General features: G+C 48.4%; 1 long non-coding RNA gene across 1 annotated transcript in view; it reads left to right on the top strand.

Annotated features, from left to right (window-relative positions):
- The window catches only part of LOC142063642 (uncharacterized), a 295,850-nt gene extending 273,740 nt beyond the window's left edge, over nt 1-22,110 (top strand). The window contains exons 5-6 of the long non-coding RNA XR_012662818.1: nt 18,620-18,760; nt 20,768-22,110. This is a non-coding gene — a long non-coding RNA (uncharacterized LOC142063642). The remainder of the gene's footprint in view (nt 1-18,619; nt 18,761-20,767) is intronic.

Here is a 22,110-nt window from a genome sequence, read left to right on the forward strand (position 1 = left end):
GGCACACAGTGACTCCTTTTTTCTCCTTGGGATCTGGTCGTGCTGCCATAGCATCCTCAAGCTGCTACCTTGAAGGGAACTGAACGTGTTCCAGGCCGCCCTGGAAAATGTACCCTGGAGGCCCGATCCCAGTGAAACTAGTGTCTGTAGGACAGATGTCACCATCATCCCTGGTGCCCAGTCTGCATGGGAATATATATCAATTCCCCCACCCCTTCCACTCCATCCATGGGCAATGACATTTACCCAGGCCATGCTTTCTTTACCAGCTCAAATGCCCACATCTCTCCTCTGTCCAGTCTGAAGTGACATACTTGACTGGAGTGAGAAAGCATTAGTTCCTGCTGGCCTTACTGCTTTGGCTAGAAAATAGAGAAGTTTTTTGGAGGGCCCCATCAAGGAAGGCACTGCAGAAGAGCAAGGGATGTTCTGGAGTCCTGCCAAGAGGCAGAAAACTGGAGGCTTGGCACAGCTGGCTGAAGAAATCATGCTTCCTCTCCCCCCTGTGAAACTGGACAGGTCCTGACGCTGCTCCATGCTCCTGGTATGCTCTGTTTAATTCAAGGCGAGAGAAGAAGCTCTAGGGTTCGGGTATTTTCTTGGCAGCTCACCTCTGCACCCAAGAGAGCTCTGTCTCCTGGCTGCACAAGGAGCGTGCCAGCCCTGCTCTGCTGTGCACCTGCGGGCTGGAGAGACCGGACCATCTGTCTTTTCCTGCGCTGCTCCATCCCGCTCTCCCCGGTCAGCACCGGAGATGGGTTTTCAGGAGGAGCTCTGGAGAGTATTCCCACAGATCATGACTTCTGCCAGAAACAGGGAATAGGGGAGGTTTTAGCAGGTCCTATGCTTGCCCTGTGACTCAATGTGCTGGGTACGTGCCTCCTACCAGATGTCTCAAGTTTGTCTTAAGGTGATTTGCAGTGTGGAGATGGGATATTATGCAGACCCTTCTGGACTGAGTGTCTATTCTGTGATGCCTGTGAATGGTTTGCATTTGATGAGCTGCTTCTCTTCTGTTGCCTTGTTCCGAAGCTGGTGGCAGGTGTCACAGTGTACCAAGGAAGACAGGCAGCCTGGTGGTTAGGGGACCCTGCTTCGCCTGTCTCCGCTTCTCAGGCACACCTCTGAGAGGTTTTGTAAATGGCTGCCAGGCTTCTTCCCTGCCTCAGTTTCCTTGCCTGTGTGATGAGGATAAAGGATGCTTTCCAGAGGCACCTGAGGCTTTTACCTCTTGATGTCTGTGTGACGATGAGTTCTGCAGACCATGATGGAAACATGCTAAACCAAAGTTAGACCTTCAGCGTAACAGTGTGTCCTCCTTTCCCTCGCCCCCACCTTCTTCGCTGATGTGAGCAGCTTTGAAAAACATGGGTCCTTAAGGGATGAGGAATGAAATAAATGCTTTTACGTTTTTTCAGCTTCTCTTATTTTCCTTGCCCATAAGGATTCTGAGTAACAAATGAAACACGACTGCTATCTGTATGACTGATCTATTTGTATAATTCCATCTATGGACTCAGACCCCAAAAGACACATCCAAGGAGGGAGGGTGTAGGTGGGAAAGAAACTATTTATCCCTGACGGAAACTTTTGTGTTGGCGTTGATGACAGCTCTTTGCCAGCGTGTGGGGAAAGCCAGGTCTTGAGTGCCGGAGATGCATAACTTCCAGGGGAACAGTGTGGTGATAGAAGTGGAACATGTAGGAGAGAGTGGTTTTGGTCCCTGGGAAAGCACCAGTGGATCAGATGCCGTGCTGTGCTAGCATGGGAAGGTGCTGGTGGGACAGGGTCTGTGAGGCCAGGCGGTCCCTGCTGGCGTAAATCTGGCTGGCTCCATTGTGCCTGCAGTGTAAATCAGCAGCGCGCCCTTTGCCACCACCGGGCCAGCCAGGCCTGCCTAGGCAGGCACCACCGGCTTTGGGCTGCCACCTTACAGCTTTTCCTCTCGGTGCCTTCCTCCCCTCACCTTCTGCACTCGATTTGATCTTATTAAATTGACACATAGTTGTGAGCTGGCCAGGCCATAGTAAAGCAGCCCTGACCCGGGGAGGGAGAGGAGCATCCTACCTCCCTTTGCCAGACAACAAGGCCAGTCAGCCCTTGGTAATTGAGCTTTAATAGACTCTGAGAGGGGTGTAGCTCTCTAGGGAGCGGCCTCAGCTGGCAGCCCAGGGGGGACGATGCCTATTGAAAAAGGCTTTCATGACGGCGGGGAATGGTCCCTGCTCCGTGCCGACAGACGAGGAAGAAGAATTATCAACAGGAAACACTGGACGCTCAGCCAGGGCATGAGGGAGTGAGCTGGGAAACCTGCGTGTGGAAGTCTGAGATCTCTGAGTAAGGTCGTACGCTGGCATTATTTGGTGCTTGATTTCTGGGGCCCTGTCCCCCTCCTCTCTGTTTCTTGTGCACTTTCCATGTGCTCTGATCACTTATGCTTGCTTTCCCCCATCTTCTGGAACATTTCCACCCTTGGATATTGTTTTTCTGTTCACTATAAAGATATTCCTTAAGATCACCTCAGTGAGAAAGTAAATCTTCCCTGAAGGCTGAACTTCACGCCATGGGACTGTTTTCCCAGTGAGCGGACAAGAAATTCTCCAGCTGGAGATGTGGAAGAGGCTCGGAAGCTGGACAAGCCAGCCTCCAGCACTGCTGACCTCTCCCAGTTGAACTCGCCATTTGACTAAGAGAAGAACACACACAATCTTTCTCTTGTGTCTTCGAAAGAAAGATAACCTGCAGTGTTTTAAATGAATGAAAGCCCCAAGCCAGAGACACCTGGCAGCTGCTCTGGTTTTCTGGTGGAGCTGGAGACAAAGCGCTGAAGCTGAGCTGAGCCTGGAACCCCAGCAACCCTGCCTCTAGGTCCCTGGCCCCCAGCACAGGGTGATACTCTCTTTGCAGGCTCCTTCATTAGAAGGGTAAAGTTTCTCCATTCAAGTGTCAGTAAGACCCAGATGAGTGACACAGATTTACCTCTCCACTAAGACTGGCTCTCTCTCAAGTTTGAGTTCTTCTCAGATGAATTAGCAGGTGATTTCCAGATGTGGCTCCTGGTCACTAGACATGGCGGTTGTTACCAGATTTCATGTGACGTTCCATGCGCTAAGAGCAGCTTCTGTGGGGTTTTATGACTTAACACCTGTGATACATGTTCCATAAATAGCACCACCTGTATGATCACATGTATCACTGTGCTTCTGCCACTTGCACGCGAGTTCGCCCTGATTTGCAGGAGTGCTTCCTGCTGCCTTCACTTATATTCTGCAGAAGAGTGTGTGTTGGCTCAGAGGTCACGTGCACTTTCCGGCTCATCTGGTTTGTGCCTTTCTCCTGAAAGCACAACCACTCCTGAGTGAATTCCACCCCATCACAAGCAAGCCTGGGTTCAGCTTGGAAAAAGTGAAGATGTGAGAGTGTTTGAACAGCAATGAGATGAAAGTGTTTGTGGGAGTTACTCAGGCAATGGATACAATACATACATAAATTAGGAATACCTAGCACATACTATCTGCAGTCCTTGAAACACCTCATATAGATAGAAATTGGGTCTAGGCAGGAAAAATATATTTTTTTTAAATGAGAATATGTAAACTGCAGTTACTTCTGTCCCAAAATGGGATAAGAAGTAAAAATATGTAATACTTTCACAAAGGAGTAATTTGTTTCTCATCCTGACCCTCCCTCTCCCTATATGCTACCCCCAAAATTTTGTATTGGAGCAAATGAAATATTTTGTTCCCAGTGCAACTTTTTACCATTTGAAAGTCCCTTTTAAGCCTAAATGGTCTAGAACTTAAAAATTAAAAGTAATTTTCAATCATAAAGCAGATGTTTTAGTTTAGAAAATGTCAGAGCTGGATGTTGCCGTGGTTCCACAACTATTTTGTGTTTGTCCCCCCCATCCCGTCCCCATCCCCCTCCCCCGAAATTTCTTCAGGGAGAGAGAGTTGTTAGAAATTGACCCCTCCCTTTGGTTTTACTGAATCGACGCTTTGGGAAATAAGAGGTTTTCATGAAAAATTTGCACATGGCTCTAGAGGGAAAAATTTCATGTTACCTAATATTACTAGTTCTGGAAATTTTTTTTTTTTTTCCCCACATCACCTGAACGTCATGTGGCCAGATGAACTGTCAGCTTTAAGCTCAGGAAAAGAAAGAAACCTCTTTCTAAATCTTGTAGATAAGCATGGAAATGAGAGTCCCATAGACTGGGTTCTCTGAAGGCACGGGCCGCCTCCTGCACGTGGCCCTATCCTTCTTGAAGGTATCACGATTTTTTTAAACCAATCTCATGATTTTGGAATGGGGAGATGGTCTGATTAATCATTTTTAAGTGCTTAGTTTTAACAATGCTGCATTATTCCCAGATAGCAGATGGGGAAATGGAGAAATGTGGTGAATTGCCAGCAGCAGAGCCAGAAATAGAACCCAGATGTCCTGGTCTTGTGTTGAAGCTCCCCAGTCTCTCCAGGAGGGCAATGAGCAGGCTGCAGTGCAGGGAGATCTTCCTCCCAGTAAAAATCAAGGCCCTGATGGGCAGGGCGAATCCCCCCCCCGGCTCGCCGACGGCTTGCAAAACACTGGAACTCTGTCCGTCTGTCTGTCATCTGACAGTCCTGCGCTGGTGCGGAGAGGAGGCAGGGCGGCCCAGCGGGTCCCTGCCAGCTTTGTCGTCTGTGTCCCCGTGCCGTGATGCGCCGCTGTGCCGTGCCATCGCGTGGAGCGGGCAGGTCGGCTCACGTGTGCCTTTTCCACCTCGCTGCGTGTACCACACAGGTCAGCTCGCCTGTGGTTTAGCGTGGCTGTGGGAAGCTGCCGGCTCCCGTGTTTAGCTGCCTTCAGGCCTAGCTAAGCCGAGGCAGTGTCTGGCTCCCCAGCCACAATCTCTCGTTAGAAAGAAATTAAAAGCCACTCAATTTTGGCTAATATCCCTCTGTAGGCCTTTAACTCCACCTGTGACTAACCCATTCATAATAGCTCTGTTTTAGTGGCTCGGGTTGATGTATCCTCGATTAATTTGGGAGGAGAGCGGCAGGGCAATATCTCTTTGTCTCCCCCTCTCTTACTCCCTGTCCTGCAGTCTGTCTTCTCCCACTATTTCATCTCTGCCATAATTTCTCCATTCATTCGCGCTCTCCTCCCCTGCAGCCGCCTTTTTCCCCCTTCTTACTTTTTGGTGTTTTCTTCCCCAATTCCTGTTTGCCTGCCTTTCCCCTTTGTTCTCCTCATGTCCTTTAACCTTCCTCCTCTGGCACTTTCCTCCTCCTCTTTTTTCTTGGCTGGCATCGCTTTCTTTTTCTTTTTTTCAGCTTTCCCTTCCCTTCTTGTCCCTTTTCTCCCTCATTTGGACCCCTTTCTGTGGTCCTCTCCCCCCGTACCTCTCCTCTCCTCTCTTCTCCCCCAGCTCTCTCATTGCCGCCTCTTCCTCCTTCCCCAGGTTTCAGATGCTCACGCGATTTCTTTCCCTCTTTGTTTCAGGCGCCCCCACCCCACTCCCCACTCTCGATTATTATTAATGATAAAGGCTAAAACATCACATCAGTAATTTCTGAGTGAGTTTTGCAATGAAGCTGGGGCCTTATCAGCCCCTCCCGAGTGCCACAAATTTTACTTTTGCAATTTCACGCCTTTGGTTATTATCACGCTGCTTCGTCCCTGCTCTGCCTCGCGCTTTCCCTCCCCCCCTCCTCTGGAGAGAGTACTTAAACTTGTTTTCATTCCCTTATTCTTTATTTTTTTAATGTCCACTCTCTCTGGAGCCAGTAATGTTCTTCCTCTTTTTTCCTCTCCCATTTTCTGTTAATTCTGTGCCATCTGCCTTAGCATCTGTTAAAAATAAAATTTCCCTCACAATGAGAAGCCCTCCCTGCCTTGCCTCCATCCCCTCCCCCACAGTCTCAGCCCCCCTACTTTTCGTACCAGGGTTGTCAGAGGCTGCTGCTCTCCCTCTTGGGGTACCTCTTCATGCCTCTTCCCAGCTCCCCGCCTGCCTTCCCAGGCTGGCTCAGCAGCATCTGCTGGGCAATGGGGTGGGGGTGGGAGGGGAAGGGATAAAGAAGAAGCTGCTGGGTGCAGCTGAATTACTGTCACCCCACATGTGTGCGTGCGTGCGTCTCTTACACGTGAGTGTTTCTGGGAGCCTGGGCAGGGTACGTCCAGCACCGGCACGGTGGGTCGGCAGTGGGCTGAAGGGTGAGTCACCTCCCTGGGACAGGTGAGTGCGGCCACCCTGGGAATAGGAGAGGGTCTGGCTGCTGTGTAATGCACCAGCTCTCCACCACCCATGGTCAGCGGGTGACGGCTGTTTTGACCAGAGCTGTGGTCAGGTGTGGATTTGGCCACTGTGGAGCAAAGCTTCTATCAACCTGGTTTTCAGGAGCACGAAGAAAATTTCCTGGTCCAGAAAGAAGGAGGCTTTGTTGAGTTTTTTTTAGAGTGATTTCCTTTTACGGCCAAGCTTAGAGTAAGAAGTAGGCCAGGCCTCTGGGATTTCCCGCTTCCACCAAGGTCCTGGCTTGTGGGTCTGATACGCATGTGAAATCTCCCTCTGGCACAGTGCCTTGGAGGGGCTTTGGTTGGTACCTGGGCAAATTTTGGGGCGTAAGGAGATAGAGGCTCTGGTCCATTAAAAGTTTCTTTTGTGATTTCGTGTGTGATGGCTTGGTTCCCACAGCAGGAGGTTGGATGCCTCATGGAGCCTGTGGGACTGACGTGCCGGGCTTTGGGCACTGCCTCACGTCAGTGCTCACTTGTCCCTGATCCAAGTCAGGCCAGAGTTTGAATGGGGTCTGACTGCTTCCACCCTGACTCTGCGGTCCCTTGGGACATGCTCTAGTTTCAGTACCAGGGCCTTCCTCCAGTCAATCAGGGTCTTTGGAGGGTGTTTGGAGCCCAGTGTTTTGGGAGATTTTTAGTTCCTGACACACAGCATCAGTATTTAAAAAACTGCTGGCAACAGACCCCTGCTCACAAGCCCCTTCCTGAGGCTTTCACTCCCCAGGGGCCTTCAGCTTCTCCTTTCCTGTGCTGCAGATGAAGCTTTTAAAAGAACACGGCTTAGCATCCCTTCTGCTACCTCTGCCAAGGGCTCATGATCTCTGAGACAGGGCCTCGAGACTTTCTCATTTGTGCATGCCAGGAAAAGCAGGCTTACACGCTGTTGTGCATGGGTTCATCTGACTCTGTGTGTGTTTGGGTTAAGGACTTGCACCCAGATGTTGAGGGTATGCGTACTAGCCATCGGGTGTGTCTATCTGTCCAGCTGCAGATGCCGTCAGCGACGAGCCGTTGCCTTTGCAGACCTGGACGTGCGTGTGTTTCCCTCTGAACCCACGAGCGGCCGGTAGGTGCATCCGCCTGTGTAAGCACGGGCGTTCGGCCTGCGTGTGCGTGACTCTGCCATAGCAGGTGCATCCGTGGGAGGGTACGTGAGCCCAGCTCCCTTGGCAGGTGCCTTCGGATGCCGGTGGCTATGGGAAAGGAGGGCGCAGGGCCACCTGCCTCCCTCCGCACTGCTCTGAGCCAGCGGGTGTGAGCAAGCAAAGTGTGTGCAGAGGGAGACCCCGGCGAGTTTACATGGAGCAAATCCCACCCTCTGTCTCCCTGCAGCGCCTCCATTAACAGCCACACTGAAGGGGCTCAGAAGCAGCGTGATTCTGCTCCAGCACAATAACCTCTGTGGCTTTGATAACAACAAGCCCCCTTAAGCCCTCTTCCTCCTCCCAGCTCCCCTTTTCTCTCCCCTGCTCCCTTTGAGCCCTGCCGACAATAGGCAGGCCTGCTGCAGTGCTGCCCACAGCCGGGGCAGGCACACAAAGCCGCCGAGAGCTTACAGGAATTCTTTGGCAGGCTGCTGGTTGCTGCGGAGAAGAAGAAGGGCCCTTCATACTCGGAAGCTGTCTCATTGCCCCTGGCCCTATTCTCTTCCCGTGTTTGATAGACACTGAGCCACGGTAATCTCTCTCTGCCCCGAGGGGAACAACAGCTTTTGTGAAACAGATTTTTACAAACTGTTTTGACCCCACATCCCTGGCCCCCCTCCTTCGCCTCCCCCCTTCCCTCCCCTCCAGTTCACTGGCTGTATCAGTGTCACATAATTAAATCAGCTTTCCTGTTTGCCTCTGCTTCCTGCTAATTGTTTGCTCACAGCTAGGATTAGCAAGTCAGGGTTATTTTTCACATATCCTCACACAGGTTTTTCTGCTGCAGGAGGCCACTTCGTGGTTCTCGGCCTCCTTACTAGCCTGCTCCTCATGCACTATGGACAAACAGCTCTGTGGGCCTTGGAGGTGCAGAGAGATCGCTGGGCTTCCCAAGAGACCGGCTGGCAGTTCTGCAGGCTGGAAAAAGGGAGAGAGTCTGTATCAATATTCTTTTGCTCCCTTTTGCAAAACAGGCTGAAGATTTTCCATAACACGAAGCAGTTTGGGAGTGGGGGTGTCCCCACTGGGCAATGGGTGAGCCTAACACCCATTCTGCAGATCAAGTTGCAGCTCAGGGGCTGGTCAAATGAGGAGCTCCTCAAATGGAGGCTCGTGATAATCCCTTTGGGAACTGCTGAGCCACACCATTTTAATGGCATTAGCATGAGGGGTAAGCCTAAAGCAAATACTTGGTGTCACTATTGCAAGTGCATCACAGCATAAGGAGTTATCTCCCATTAGCTAAGCCCACGTAGCTGCTCAGGAGCCCCACTTGCAGCCTGCCCCAGCTAGGAGGCAAAATGAACCAGCTCCCACCACCCTTACGGTGGCTCTTTGCTCTGCAATTCAGAGAGGCTAAAAGTGGGTTGCAGTGCTCAGCTAGCGGATTGCAAATGGTTAAGGCGTAGTTACATCATGTTCTATGAGCCTGGACTTACATCTTCAAGCCTGCTCAAAGATACTTTCTGCACTAATTAGCTTAAATAAAACAAGATGTTTTATTTAAGCTAATTAGTGCAGAAAGTATCTTTTTGCAACAAGCACTTGGAAAAATTCGCTCTGATTTTTCAGGAGGGAGCAGAATACACACAACACTGTACTCTCTGCTCTGTCCTGCAGAACTGCTGCTGGTATGGCCTTGGTCTTTCCGGAAACCATATGACTTTAATTGTTTTTCTCTGTTGGAAGAAATTTGTACTGAAATCACTCAAATGGTGAAGAAAAGTTAAATAAAGATAGCCATAAGATTCCATTTTTCACCCACTTTTCTTCAGGGTTAAAACTTCTTTCCCAGTGCTACCAGTTAGTCTTTCACTCCTTGATGGCATGGGCTAAGAAACTAAAGTAGCTTTAAGTATAAATTTAGCCGCTATTTCCTTTTTACTGTATGCTAAAAACACCCACCCACAAATTTTTAGTTGGACATTTGAGGGCTCTTGGCTAACCGATAGAGTGGTCTTTGGAGCTATGATTTTTTTTCCCCCTGTAAGCCCAGAGGTTAATAACAATAACAACAACAACAACAACAATAATAAACCCCCTAAAATAACAGTTTGTGTTCTCCACAAACTCCCTCTAGGTGCTTCACTTTGCTTTGCCTGCAAAGAAAACCTTTATCTTTCATACAGACCTTTTGACTTTTCACTGCAACTGCTCTCTGGCCTCCGGACTGCTTGGGTGAGTAATCCTGGGCCCCTGGTATTCCCTAGCCACTCTGAATGGAAATGCCCAAGCTTTCCTGCTTTGCCACATTTTCTGTTGGGAAAATGCCCTCCCTGCTCTCAATATTCTTATGTCCCTGGCGGTTCAGTAGGAATCCTGTGATTGGCAGTCTACAGGTGGGAAAATGGATTTAGCGGGAAGGTCTTGAACAGGAAGATGTCTAATACACCAACCCTGTGGTAAAGACAGATTCCTTTTTTACCAGGCTCCCAACACTACACTGGAATTGGACCACTCAGTAGTAGTGTGTGAAGGCACAGCTGGAACTTTGCCTGCTCCCTGTACCCAGTGAAGGGCCTGCATTGCCCCTGGCCCCATGGAAAGTGTGTTGGGACCCTTCTCCTGGTCCAGGACCTGGGAACCTGGGCCTGTGTGCATCAGCCACTGAGAAACTCAGCTGCAGTGCTAGGCTCTGAAGCTGACCACTGTTCCCTGTTTGTAAGCTGGCCAGGGCCTGGTGTGTGGTAAAGCTCTGCTCTTCCATTCCTTGTTTAGATTCCTCCATCCAACTTTCCTGCTAGTGCAGTGTTACATGGAGCCTGAGTAAATGAATCTGCTTTGGGTGGTTGCTAATTAATTGGCTAATTATTAGGCTGACTGATGGTTTAGTTGATGATTCGGTGGTTGCTGGTAGCTTCATCATACGGGTAAAAGTACCCTTCATGTGTTTCCCTGGGAATGGAGTGAATACAGGGCTGGGAACCACAAGTTTCTTCTAGCTCTTCTTCTGCCCTGGCTGGGTTTTGTAGCCTCAGTTTCCCTGGCTCTAAGATGGAAGTAGGCATTCATAGCTCATTGGGGTGTTATGGACATTAATTAGTCTCTGCTTGTTAAGGGTTATTTGAAAATGTAAAATGCAATTATCTGATTACCCAAGTAACAGGCTGGTTTTCTGGTCGGCAGGATGGCTGGGAAATTGGTGAGTTACTTAACTAGCTTGGTTAATGACCTGGTGCCATTTACAATGGGAACAAAATGATGTTAGGAAGTTTCCTTTCAGCAATGTGGAGCTATGTGTGTTTTCCCCTGAGATAATGAATGGTAGGAACACCTTTATTCAATATAATCATTTTAGATCAAAAACTGGTGCAAGGTTAAACTATATTTTAGAGTTCTGTTTCGGAATCAGTTATCATTCAGGTTTAAGTGGTTCCTCGGAATAGATTCCAGCCCAGGAGAGGTAAGCTCGAATAAATCATGGGCGAGGCGAGTTTTCACGGGGTAACGAGCCGAGGGCGGGGTGGCAGCTCCCCGCCGGGGGGGGCGGGGCGCCGCCGGGGGGGGCGGGGCGCCGCCGGGGGGGCGGGGCGCCGCCGGGGGGGCGGGGCGCCGGGGCTGCTCTCCGCGGTGCTGAAGGCGCCGCCGCGTCGAGCGGCCGGGGCCGGGAGGGACCGCGGGACCACCGAGCCCAGCCCCTGTCCCTGCACAGGACACCCCAAATGCACGCCGTGTCTCTGAGGGCCGTGTCCAAGCGCTTCTTGAACATCGCCAGGCTGGTGCCGTGATGCCTCCCCAAGGAGCCTGTTCCAGGGCTCCACCACCCTCTGGGGGGAAGAGCCTTCTCCTAAAGCCCAGCCTAACCCTCCCCTGGCACATCTCCTTGCCATCCCCTCGGGGCCTGGCGTTGGTCACCAGAGAGAAGAGACCAGCCCTGCCCCTCCTCCTGCCCTCGGGAGGGAGCTGCAGAGCACCATGAGGGCTGCCCTCAGTCTCCTCTTCTCTAGGCTGATCGAACCATACGGTTTCTCCTTTAAACCCTTCACAAACTTCGTGGCCCTTCTCTGGACACTCTTTAGCAGCTTTATATCATTAATATACTGTGGCGCCCAAAACTGCACACAGCACTCAAGGTGAGGCTGCACCAGCGCGGAGCAGAGCAGGACAATCATCTCCCTTGACCAGCTGCAACACAGGGCTTGATGGACCGCAGGACACGGTTGGCCCTCTTGGCTTCCAGGGCATACTGTTGGCTCATATTCAATTTGCCATCAATGAGAACCCCCAGGTCCCTCTGCAGAGATGCTCTCCAGCCTCTCGTTCCCCAGCCTGTGTGCACACCCAGGGTTGCCGTGCCCCAGGTGCAAAATCTGATGCTTTCCCTTGTTAAACTTCATATGGTTGGTGATTGCCCAGATCTCTCTGCAGAGAGACACTCACCGCTCCCAGGCTGGTGGCTAATGGCAGGGCCACTAAGCCATGCCTCCGCTTGTGCTGACAGCATCGAGCGCCTCAGGGGCCAACAGCAGCCAGAAGGAGCATCCCATCCTGCTGTGGCAGAGTGTGCCGTGAGGACCGAGCAGGGTGCCACTGGAGGGGATGAGTGGAGAGGTTCTCAGAGCTTTCTGGCAGTCTGTAACATTGCAACATCAAAGAGGCCATGGTCTGGAGAGACCCACTGGCTGCAAACAGACACAAAAAAAATCAGGTTAGAATTCAGGAGACTGTTGGGATGAACTGGCCCTGAGCCAGAGTTTTCACCAATCCCTACTTTTGCAAGAAAAGTAATTCCAGGACTTTCTCATCAGCTCCACAAGTCGCTGCTTCTTCAATCAGTACAAATCTCTTGACTTACAAAGGAGACAAAGTACCAGCTGTTGGTAGGATCTGCCCAAACTTCTCATTATCAGTCCCTATTTTCTGTTACTTATGATTTTGTCAAATATTAACCACATGGTCTCAGATCCTGCAGGTTTGGTGTTTGCTCCGTTGAAGTTTTACATTTATTAACTAATTTATACCTTTTGGGAAAATATAATTTTAAACAATGTCATATTATTTGTTGCTCTGAGCAGAACTAGCATCCCATGCTCTGGACCACAGTGCTGGAATTTGATGAGGGCTGAGCTTTATTCAGGAGATCTTTAGCCTATACCTCTGTTCCCAAACAAAGATCACAGTTATCTAAGGAATTCTCATAGGTGTTTGTTTAATCTGTCCTTAGAAACTTCCAGTGAAGTCATCCTCCTCTGTCCAGGCTAATCTGTCGCAGTGCTTACTCCTCTAACATTCTTCCCGGTGTCCAAAGTGCCCGTAACTTCTTTTTGTATCTGTCAGTGACATGGAAAAAAATTTATTCCTTCCCTCTTTCACCTACTAGTAAACTGCTGCCGTGTCTCTCCTCAATTTTTTTTTTCAACTACTCAATTCTATCTCTTTTGGTCTTCCCTCCCATCTCATCTTCACAGATGTCTGATCATTTGTTCCCCACTCCTGAGGACTCAGAGTCCTGAGTAAATTTGCATGTTGCTTAAATTGCCCCATATGGAAAGCAGCCCACCGAAGGAGGCCTTTCTGGGGTAGATTATAGTCAGAAGAGTAATTCATGTGTCTTGCAAAGGATGCTGCTGTTCATAATCTTGGTGTAATAGCTGGGGTTTTTTTCCTGAAAAGCTTGACATAGTTGACTCATGGATATGATTCATCACCACACCAAGATACTTTTCTGCAAATCTGCTGCTTTCTAAATTGTGTTTGCACAGCCAATTATTCTTGACAGTGTGGTGCCTGGTCTTTTTTCTTTTGGTTTGGACTTGGGAGGGCAGCATGTAGTCTTCTTATATGTTGAAAAACCAAGCTAAGAATGTCTTCTTTCTCCTCTTTCACATAAAAAACCAGTCACAATAGTATTAAAAGCACATTTTTTCACATTGTGGTCAGCATTAATGTGGTAAAGGTCTGATAACTTCTGCTAGGCATCTCTGTCTGTATTCCTTATAGACAAATCTTTGGTTACAAACATTTTAAATATGATTCCTGTCTTCTTCACTGCTCAACCTGGATATGCTCAGGAGTGGAGCAGAGTGAAAGAGATTTGTCTGTATGGCCTCTGCCTCTTTACTTACTGAACCTGCAATAAGTCAGGGTCTGGTGAAGAAATGCTCATTGTGTGGTTATTGAAAGGGGGGGTTCCAAAGAGATGTTGGATGAATCACTTTGCCCCAGTAATAATTCACTAATTTTTAGGGTCATGCTTCCCCCTGCTTTATGCTGAGATGTGTCTCTGAGTCACAGATGTCATTGCTGAATATAATGGGAACTGTGGTGCTTGCACAGAGTAAGCTAAGTGCACTGAAAGCATAAACGGTTTCCAAAATGAATCAGATGCTGTTGGATCTTCATTCCTGTGTGCCTCAGTTTCTTGTCTCTAGAATGGAAATAACAAGTCCTGTTTTTGGAAGATAAACAGGTTCAACTCAGAAAAGCACTCGACCACTCTTGTGATGAGCACCAGATAAAAAACACAGGAGAAAGAAATGTACAGTTTTGTCTTCAGAAAAAGGTTTGCGCATGAGTATAGTGCATAGCACTTAACAGTGGACAAAGAGAAAATAAAATAAGGGCAGAGCCACTTATTAAGAGAATGCCATCCTAAGCCCTAGATTAAGAAACCATTTCCTTGGAAATATAGTTGAGCTTGGTAATTGAAGCTGATAACGTAACGCAACATGTATTTAGGGGCGCTAACACTACAAGGCAGTTTTAATTCTGGCATTGCATCCTTTTGGTTCCTTGGCTTTGCACTTCAGGCAGGATCTGTTAATGCTGTAGGCAGCGATGTGTGTGTGCGTGTGCATAGTGGAGGAGACACTGCATTTAGTTGCCAGAAAAACTAATTTGCTCTCCACTGGAGCTGTGAAATGCTACTTACCCTCTCCTATTATGGGAATATCTGGGGAGAGGGGGGGGAAAAGTCTCAGGAAGACCTGTGTGGTTTATTATTTTTCAAATTTGACAGAAGAAAAGGTGAATTGAAATGTAACCTTTGAATAACAAAATGGGAAAAAGTGTTTTAATGCTCTTGTCGCCCTCCTCCCTTCCATTTCCTCTTCCAGTTCTGGAGCCAATTTAGAGCTGGTTGGATAAATTCATATAGTGCAAATGACCCACTGCCAGCAAAAAACTTCTTAATTTTCCCTTCTTCCCAGAAATCAGCTCCACTGTGGGATCCTGCTGGTAGCTGTGGTGATGCATCACAAGCTTGGTGGAGTCTGTTTCTCACCCACAATAGGAAATGTCTTTTTCTAAATACAGACTGAGGGAATACATTTTTCTCATGAGCCCTTTGTTAGCTAAGGGCTAATGGGTTTGGGCTGGTGGCATGCTCTGTAACATGTTGATCACTGCTGAAGATAAACAGTATGGTAGGGCTGATCTCAGCACTGGGGGAGTCATGAAGTGAGACAGGAGCAAAGTGAAAGGGGGAAGGCAAGGAAGAAGGGGTTGGGGACAAACTGAGAAAAGATGAGGATAAAAGGGAGCAGAAGCACAGCTGGCACGTGATTCAGGTCCCTAATGATAGCAGTGGCTAGTCTAAATGCTCACCATTGGCACATGAAGCTGTGATCAAGCTCCTCCCTGTTTTCAGCAGGAATAGAAAACGTAGGACAAGAAGATCTCTGCACCCTGGGAGCACCAGAACAGGAGGGGGATGGCATGTATTGCTTTTCATGTTTCACAGATGCCCATGTGATCTCCCATAATGCCACGAACAAGTTAAGTCTCGTTAATCTGCTTGCTGGAGTGAACACAAGGACATGTTTGATCGAGCTTGACAGGCGTGACCCTGACTCTTCCTTGAGAGGCAGGCATGTCTGAATGGCTGGGCCATACCAGGCCAACACAGCCAAGGGAACCAGAAGTGTGCAGAAATGCTCTTACCACTTCAGAGGGGCACTTGCATCCCCCTCCAGCCAGATCTCACTAATATCCTAGCTGTATTTTCAGCTGTGTAGTCCCTGCTGCTATGTGCACTGGAAGTCACCATGCAATCATCTGCTTTCATCTTCCCCAGGTTCTTTCCTCAGCTATGCTCACCCAGGAACCATCTGCCCATTCTTTATTCCTAGTCTTAGTTTTCTCTAGATCTGTTCAGTTGAGTTTACCATAACTAAAGGGCTTCCCTGTACAAGTAGGCATTTGAAAATAGCCTTCACAATGCTCTGAAATGTTTCAAGTGAATATTTTTCCTTTTTGATTATGAGTGTTTATTTGCTGTACAACACGTAATTGGAAGTATTGATTGTGATGATCTTGATGACTCCCTGATGAGCAGAGATTGTCAAAAAACAAAATTACATTGCTGCCTTTGTAGAAATATTCCCACTCTCCCAACAACTCTACTCATGAAGTCTGTCCATGTGTCATACAACCCTGTTGGTTGTGCAGGAGGAAGCTATCTCATTGCTATGGGATGGTCATGTCTCCCCACGTTTGTATGTTGCAAGATCTTGTGGTCCCTGCATGGCCCTGAAAGAGTTGATCGTAACCAGAAAGAAGGCAAAACAGTGTCCCTAATACATGAGCTTGGAGACATCTGTTCTTTGAAAAGCCCCTGAACGTTTCTCTACTGTATTCAATATCAAAGTTGTGATCAGCATTAAGTGTCTTCCGAAAGCCTTGGAAAATTTTGTCCTGACCCTGCCAGATATTTGGTCTGCTGTGCTGAAGGGTGACAGCACTGCCTGAGATTGGGTCTTGTGTTTGAATAAGAAGGTCTTTATTCCAAAAGAAGTACCATTTACATCTTCTTCCAGGAAAAATGATACCCTCATCTGGTAATGGGAAGTTGGTGAGATGGCCATGTTGATTTGGCACCTACAATGGCTGGGCTGTGGTTTTTTTGTGTCTCAGAAAGCCCAGATTTTTTTCAGTTGGCAGTCACAGACGTGTGCTGAGAACACGATTGCCAGGACAAGCTGGGGAGAAAGCGAATTTTTAAAAACCTCTTACTGAGACGACTTCGTTTTGTGCCTACAAATATGGCCCCTTCCAGCTTTCCATTTGGATTCTAGAGCTGCAAAGTGGCATTTGTCCACCAGAGGGCATGTGGGCCATTTTCTCCTCCTAAGCACAAAAAAAAGGGAAAGAAAAAGGTTTCAAAAGCAAATGCCCTTCCAAAATGGGACCCTGCACTGGCTGCCCTGGCCGTTGCGAGTGCAGCTGGGATGCTGAGGAACGGTGGTGCATGGGCAAGTGAGTTGGCAGCAGTGGGGCTGGTGTGACTCTGCCGCTACTGCAGAGCCATCTCGGTGTCACGTGGCGTTCTGCCTGTACGAAGGGTTAAATGTAAGTCTTTATGGTGCCATGACTTTATGGTTCCCTAGATCTGCATTTCAGACCCCTGTATGCGCGTACATGTGTATATGCGTGCATGACAGAGAGAGATAACACACGCATGCACAGGTACACACCCACATTTGCTCACAGAAGTATCTGTATCCACACAGGCCCACTCTATAGCTTGCAAAGTAAATTAGACTTAAATGACTCTTTGGAAACAAAATAAATCAAATAGCATAATAGTACCATCTTTTTATCTCATTTGTTCCCATACAATTAGTAGTTTTACTGCCATGTTGTGACAGGTGACTGTGTTTGACCTTTGCCGCTTGGGTGGTTGGCTGGTGCTCAAACTAATGAAGACCCTTAATGGATTGGCTTTTGTGAGGCTGTGAGCGGTGGGGTTAAAGAGAAAATGGTGCCTTAGACAGAGTCCAGAGAAGATCCTTCAATTAAACCTGAAGTCTATTAGCAAAGAAATATTGAGGAGGTTGAGAGTTAGCAATGATTTAACCAGCAAGTCTTCCTTGTGAGTCGTTAAAATAAAAAAAAAAAATATCTCCCTGGTTATTTATTGTTGAGCGTGTGGTTGGACTCCCATTCTCTTGGGTGAGAGGGTGGGAGCAGAGCCATTGGTTCGGAGAGGCTGGGGCTACAGGGCCCTAGTCCCAGGTTTGTCCCCTTGGCTCCTAGTCCCCTTGGTTCCCACACAGTCGAGCTTGCCCTGGACAAAAGAGGGAGGAGAAAATGAAGCAGTAGCAGGAACAAATGAAGAGGGATGCCGGGGAAGATAAAACCGGATCTCTGGGACAAATAAGACTTTTTGGAACTTAATTGTTTTTCATGATGTAAATAAATTACAATGAGAGAAAAGGAGAACCGGCAGCATCTGGGCAATGAGTCAGAGGGCAGTGCCGAGCTGTAGAGTGTGAGTAACAAACAGGAGCAGAGGGAGGCTGATGAGGAGGCTGGTGCAGGACAGGCAGGGGCAGGCCAAAGCAGCACAAACGGGCATTACGTGCGGGGAGCCAAGGGGTGGCCGAGCTGTGTGAGCACTGGAAGGACCAGGCCTGATTACAGCGAAAGGCCATGGGGCCATCCTTCTGCTGTGTGAGACACTTCAGCAAAAATCCTGCACGTGGCAGATACAACCTGCCTGCTGCTCCACGGGATCTCCTCCTGCCCCCAATGGCTAATGAGTTGGCTCCTGTCCCTTTCCATTAGTTTCAGTGTCAGAACCTGAGCATTTCCCATTCCTCCCAGGGAGGCTTCCTTCCTTTTGTTTTCATGAGTTGCTTACCTTTCAGCCTAGAGCACCACCTTGCAGCAGTGTCCATGGTCTTGAGTAGAGCTGGAGCTGCCTCTGCCCCTCACTGATCTTTTGGGTGATACACCCAAAAGATACAACCCACAGTTGAGAGGTGGGAGGTGGGAAAGGTCTGATGAGGGAAATCATGAAGCTGATTGTGCTGGGTGGAGGGACCTGCCTTCCCACTAGTCAGCTAGCATCTGGATTCTGGGGTGTTCTAGAGATTTCTGGCATAGCTGAGGCTTTTGTCCCCACACACTTCCCCCACCTCCATGCTCAACTTAGTAAACCTCAAAGAATTTGGTGTGTCAGCCAGGCTGACAAAGGCTGAGACGGGACAGGGAGAGCAGGTAATAGTGTCCTACGTCCTGACACACCTCCTTCACACTGGCCCATGCTGTGGGCTGGCTCAGCATCTTGGTGCCTACCTCTTTCTTCTCTTTCCTGGCCTACACCCTTGTAGAAAGACCACGTAGGTAGAAAGCAGTTTGCTCCCAGCAAGTGTATTTGCATTGTGGCTTCTCCCTGTTAGTTCTGGGTGATTTTTTTTTGAACATGCAATACTTTTTACAGCTCTTTCTGCCCCTGCTGTTCTTCCCAGTGCAAAGGACTTTCCTGATGGAACCACAAGTGCCTGCATACAAGATTGGAGCTGAGCAGTCATGCTTGGATTGGAACTACACTCAGCACCAGACCAAACTCAGTACTCCCTCTTACTGGGATGATGGAATATCTTTTGGAGGTAAAAAGTGAAGAAAAGTGAAAAGCAAAGAAAAAATCCAAGGTGCCTCAATGGGCAGGAAATTGGATTCTCTTTAGAGCCTCTGGTTGTGCCCCAGAGACGTGAAGGTGACAAAGCTGGAGGAAACTATGCCCAAACTGGTTGCTGGTTACGCAGAGGCAACTGGATTTGCCAGGACTGCAACCTCTTCTGGCCATAGGAAAAAGGAGCAGTTCCACTCCACTTCAGCTGAGTCATCACGTAGCTTTGAAACACCTCAGATGTAGGGCGCAGCTGTTCCTCTTCCTGGCTCATCCCACTTCAACACCCTCAGACAGGACTCCAAAACTAAACACCCTGCTCCAAAGGTTCGCAAGCACCATGGCAGGGCCTCAGAGCTGGACTCAAGGACTGCCTTAGTCTTCATTCCCTCCTCCTCTATTTATCTATCTGTCTGTCTGTCTGTCTCTAACCTTCCACTCCTTCCTCATGGAGCAATTTCTTCCTTTCACTCACACAGTCCCTCTTTCTCTCTTTTTCTTTTCTCTCACTCTTAGACACGTGCCTCCCCCCCTTCTACCTCCCCCTACTTTGGGGATAATTTAACATGTTACACACTAACTTTCCAGTAATGGCACTCCAGCTTTTTGAAATTCTGCTTCCCTGTTTTATGGCTGGGCCTCTAATGGTTATCTTGCAGCCCTGCCTCTGGCAATCATGTAAGGAATAAATAGAAGCTGACACAGTAATTTACTTAAATCTTCTCCACACTTTTGCAGCATTTTCCTCCAGAGGATACCCCCGAAACAACAATTATTTGAAATGTCACGCGTTCCTGCCCCTAGGCTACCGACAAATGAACATTAAATCTATTAACAACAAAAAAAATTAAATGTTTACTTTTCCGCGAAGGTAAAGGAGAAGCTGGAGAGAGGGAGGGATGTCTCCAATAAATTTCTTCTCAATAATAAAGAGGTGTAGTTAATGTTCTCTCTAAGCAGAGTCAGCTTGCAGCCCACATCCTATGAGGACAGAGATGTGATGCCACAGTACTGCCACACAGCCTTGCCAGGGTAGCTCCAATAGCCTAATATTTCCAGGCCAGGGAGCTCAGTTTTAGGTTGGTATTTCTGCAGATTAAATAAGATGTGTAGTGGTTCAGAAGCCGCGAACAGGGTGGTCCCGGCTCTCAGCCCATCTGGCTGCTAGTGCTGCTATGGGGACTGGAGTGGTGGGAGAGAAAGCGTTACCCCCTTGGCAAAGGGATGTTAAAAGTACAGCTCATCTGTTTTACAGGGAGGAAAACGGAGCGTTTTGGAGCTCTGCCCCAACATCCTGTAGAAAGTCTAAGCTGGAAGTAAGGCCCTGCTCCTCCTCTTTTCTGTCCTATACTGCTGCCCCTTCGCTCAACTTTGCTGAACATAGGTGAGCAGAGGTGCTGGAGGTGGGACTGCATGAAGGTGGACTCAGCCCTGCACAGGGGTCCTGGAGGAAGATGATGGGAATGTGGAGAGTCATGTGCATCCGCTTGCTGTGGATGAAAGTTCCCATGGGGATATGGGCAGATCAGGCTTTGGAACCAGGCGTAAAGGACAGGGAACCGTTTTCTGTTCTGCAGATGGGGAAGTTTAGGTCCAGCGCAGGTTAGAGGCTCACCAAGATACAGTAGCAGAAATTGAAAGAAGTATCCCAGCTGTTCCCTAATCACTTCATACTGTCTTGAAAAGGCTGTCCCACCACTTGAACTTTCCAACTTACGGCTTCTTTGGAAAATGTTCCCTGTCCATTGATTCAGCATAAGTCTCTCTGGGGAGCCATTGTATTTATACAGCCAGGAATTCAGCCCTTTGACTTTGAAATAATCCGTCCATCTGAGTTCAGCGTATAGTTGGGATTTAAAGCAACCAAAAGGAGCAAAATGTCTTTTGTGAATGAACTGGTGCAGGAAAATTTCTCATCTGATGCTGAATGCTGCAGACCCCATAGAAAAGCTTGTTCCTCTGTTCTTCATTTTTCCCTTCTTTTCAGGAAAAGAAGCTTGGCTCGAACACCTTGGAGAGAGTGACACCTCTGACACGCTGTATGAACCAATCATTGATACAGAATGTGAACAGACACCTGTTGTCCACCCTTTGAAGCAAGACACATGACTATCTGATCAGTCTCCCACTCCTTTGTGCAAAATGGCCAGGCACTTTAAACTTTGCTGTCAGCAAGGTTCACTGTATCACCAGGCAAGTATGCCAGGATGTGTCTCTCTCTTTTCACGATAGGCTGGGACCCCACTTCCCTGGCATTGGTTGTGACTGTCAGGGCCAGACAGTGGAGGAGACATCCAGTAGATCTGTTGCATTCAAGTCCCAGCAGAGCTTACCATCCCAGTCCTAATCCATTTCTTCATTGCCGTTCTGTGTAAATGGTCCCAGCCTACCCTTACTGAGGTAGCGGATGATATGTGGAAGCTCAGTCAGGCATCTACGGTGCTAGACTGCTCTTGAACTGAGACCTATTTCTCTCACTGGGAGATAGTGCTCCTGGGATGATGTCTGCTTGGGAGAAGGCCCTCCAGGGTAGCTCCCGGAGTCCTGCTACACAGGCCTGTGTCCTCACAGGGTAGCTTATACAGCCACCTGCTATGGAACTCATGTTCTATAAGGAACATGAGGAAAGATCATCTTCCAAGTGTATGATATGTGTGTCTAGAAGGAGCGAGTTTGTTGTCTACCAACAATCCTGTTGACATCCAATGGTGTTTCAGAGGAAGAAACTATCTCATCCAAGGAATAAGACTTTAGCCCTGGAGGAACAGCTGCTTTGAGCTCTTCTCAGGCCTGGTGCAAATCCTTTGCCTGTTGTCTTGCACTGCTGTGACGCTGCATGGAGATCGTGTCCTTTCTCATCCCAAGAGAGGGGATTGTGTGGGGTTTTTCCCATTTACTTTCTGAAGCAATTTATCCCTTTGATGGAAAGGGTTGTCTTCTTCCCCACTCCAGATCCAGCTAAATGCTTGAGGTTTAATGATGCATGAAGAGCAAGGTAGATGTTACATCCATGATCAGACAGCTCCACTACATATATACTCCGTATGGGAAGCCACACAGCAAACGATGTACAAAGCACAAGGTTCTGACTTGGTGTTATCACAGACCTCAAAGCGGACTGTTGATTCTGGAGTATATACTGCAGGTGAAGTCCATCTCAGTATTGCAGTGGATTGATTTAAATAGTTTCACTGCCAGCCAAAAGTCTAAGCACCATAGCATGTTTATGAGTTATTCTAATGCATAGAAACACAATTATGTGGTCTAATACATTGGGATGGACTCTTAGTATATAGTATCAATACAAATCAGTGCAGGGCCTCAAATACT

This window comes from Phalacrocorax aristotelis, chromosome 12, assembly GCF_949628215.1.
Source record: "Phalacrocorax aristotelis chromosome 12, bGulAri2.1, whole genome shotgun sequence".
In the NCBI taxonomy this organism is placed as follows: Eukaryota; Metazoa; Chordata; class Aves; order Suliformes; family Phalacrocoracidae; genus Phalacrocorax; species Phalacrocorax aristotelis.